At 49.2% G+C, this 3,027-nt stretch overlaps 1 non-coding gene across 1 annotated transcript; it reads right to left on the reverse strand.

Moving 5' to 3' along the window:
• Window positions 1-1,923: 1,923 nt before the first annotated feature.
• TRNAF-AAA (transfer RNA phenylalanine (anticodon AAA)) lies at window positions 1,924-1,996 on the reverse strand. Its single transcript has one exon. It is a non-coding gene; the product is annotated as a tRNA-Phe (tRNA).
• Window positions 1,997-3,027: the final 1,031 nt, after the last annotated feature.

Genomic DNA, 3,027 nt, shown 5'->3' on the forward strand with positions numbered 1-3,027 from the left:
CTCCCCGTAGCTCTGGCAAAGTTTGATCACATCGCTGACCGTAGCAAGACTTTTCACCCAGAGCATCTGGCACACATCTTTAGAGATGCCTTTCAGGATGTTTTCGATCTTACCCGCTTTTGACATTAAGGGGTCGACACGCTTGCACAGGTCAACAATGCCTTCTATATAACTGGTGAACGAATCTTCGGCCTGCTGAGTGCGCTCGTGCGAGACCAGATGAGCACATTATGCACCTCTCAGGCAAAAACCAAACAGGCCTATGAATTTGGATTATTACACGACAAGATACAATATGAAAATCACCACACCGGCTTGGCAGCCGGCCCACTGCACTTGAAGTCGCCATTGTGGTTGGCACGTCTAGCTGTCAGGTGTGCCTCTGAGACGCCCCCCCCCCCCCCACATGGAGGAGGGTTATGTTGACGGCGTCGCCACCGCCTGCCTCCGTTCTGGTGGCACGGTCGGCCCTGAACGCAGAGTTGGTTAATGTTTCGGAGCGGCCTTTGCCTCGGCTCCCCACTGCCGATCTCCACTTGAAACGCCGAAGCATAAGCGGCATCCTCCAGCGAATGCTTAGACTTAGCGGCCGCGCTTCCCTTCGAAACATCCATAGGCTGCTGCTCATCTTCGTCCTCAGCCTGAGCTGTTGCAGCTTCACTGATATCCTTTTCGAGGTTGGTGCCTTCTGGTTCCTCCATCTCATCTGGATTGTCGCCAATATTTGGAGGCTCTTGCCCAGCAGACTCAGGTGAGTCGTCACTCCTCAAGGGCCTTGCGACACTTGCATAAATGCGGACACACCGCCTTTCTTCATGCCCCAACCGGCGACAGATTGCACCCAGCGTGGAACGCGATATTCCTTTCGAATATGTCCGGTGTTGTGTCAGCGCAGGCAGAGAGGTGCTCTACCGGGCACAACCACAAAGGCCAGCTCCACTGCAACTCTCATTTCATAAGGAATGTCGTCTAACTTCACACCCGTCTTTAGCTGCAGAGTCACCATGCGTGTGGTGGAGCCTTTGTCTGACACATCGTACACGCGCCAGCGTTCCTTGGCCACTGCGGTCACTTTTTCATAGGGGAGTAACGCGGCCCGCACATCGTCGTCGGGCACAGTGTGCAAAAGCCAATGCATCTTGAGACGCACGTCTTTAGCGGGTCGATAACAGCACAGCGCCAATCTTTCACCTTCAGTTAGTTACAGTCAAGCAATCGCTTTAGTCCCCCTGAGCTTCTAAAAGTAACTGCCCACACATGAATCATTTGATATGCTCCCAAGGCCACTAACTCCGGAAGCGGATCCACACTTCACAGCGCGTTCCTGAAATCCACCGCTCTATAGGGCCTAGATCTCACATCCGCGTGCAAAACCAAGTGTTCAAAATCAACCGACCTGAAGGCAAACTTCGCAGAATAATCCAGTACTCGTCTTCCATTGTAGCAGAATTCCCGTTACCGCGGCTAGATACTGGCGCTGACACCGCTCCAAGAGAGCTCATGACAACACGTCCGAATGCAGCGGTAGCCGGTTGTGAGCTATTTCGGCATGATGGGAGCGCCGTATATTTGATAAGTCTTCAGTTCTTAAGAAGCATGCACAAAAACAAAATACCTAGCACGTTGTGCCGAAACCCAAAATATTTTTTCTTTTGTGCCTAATTTATTAACAGATTTGACACATAAAGAGCATTACTCCACACACAGGCAGAAAATATTACGCGACATATACACAACATGGGTTAAAACCACGCGATTTGAGCTGCGTGATCCATTAGAAATCAGGCATCAAATCAGGGACCTTTAGATCTTCGGTCTAACGCTCTCCCAACTGAGTCAGTTCGGCAGGACAGGAGTTCCGTATATTTGATACGTCTTCAGTCCATAAGAAGTCTGCACTAAAACAAAATACCTAGCAGGCTGTGCCGAAACCCGGGATCTAACCAGGGACCTTTAGATCTTTAGTCTAACGCTCTCCAAACTGAGCTATTGCGGCTTTTTTTTCTTTATTGCCGGCATCGAAACACAATATACAAAAGTGGTGCAACCTGTCAGCAAGCCTTCAGCGGGCACGACGAGTTAAAAATTCTTTAAATGTACCAGGTCGTTAAGCTGGTCCATCCCTTCTGATGGTTCGGGGAGTGTTCGATACACTTCCCTCAAACGTACAACACTTGCTATAAAATGTTCACGCACAGGCCGCACATCAACATCTGCATTGTTCAACTGCATTCGCGTTTTCCGCATGCTGGGGGGGGGGGGGGGGGCCGAGGAGCACAATCGTATCCAGTGGAATATCGTCTGCGTGTAAAACCGGAAGGGATCTTATGCCGTACATATCTAGGGGTAATTCTTTTTCAAAGTCCTGTGAAGCACATCCCAGAAAAAGATTGGATCCCAACAATCCAGGAATACGTGTTCTATGGTTTGAACTTTGTTACATAGGTAACAGTTAGTTGTCCACGGTACAAAAAGACCGTTTTCATAAAGCCATGTTTGCACTGATAACGTGTTTGCATGAAACTTAAAGAAAAAAGATTTGACCGAGGGTAACACCGGCATTCTCTTCACTCTGTGCAAAACGTCTCCTCCTGGGCCTCCACATAGTGGCAAACGGTAAAGCGGAACCGGAATCATTGCATCCAATAAATCTGACTACATTTTCTTCCGCGTGACATCCTTCAAATATTGCATGCAGTATCAAGCATGCAGCATGCCGTATGCAAGCACCACTTCGCGTAGGTACCCTCTCACAGCCCCACCCATAGCATGACAAGAGCATACCACATATCCTGGAAGGAGTCTGCACAGTCGGAGTTGCACAACTGTGCGCAACAACATGACATTTTGATTTCGCAGAAACATAAATCGTGAGACGACTTGCCTCAAAAACAAATGTTCCAGGCCTAGACCACTTTTTTTGCAGAAAGGAACAAGTTTGTCCGACTTGTTCTTTACCATGTCGACGCCAAATAAAAACGGCGAAAACGCGGTGCATTTTTTGAATGCTGACCCGAGGGGCACTGA

The sequence above is a fragment of the Amblyomma maculatum genome, chromosome 2 (assembly GCF_055883805.1).
Source record: "Amblyomma maculatum isolate TAMU_Amacu chromosome 2, ASM5588380v1, whole genome shotgun sequence".
Taxonomy (NCBI): Eukaryota; Metazoa; Arthropoda; class Arachnida; order Ixodida; family Ixodidae; genus Amblyomma; species Amblyomma maculatum.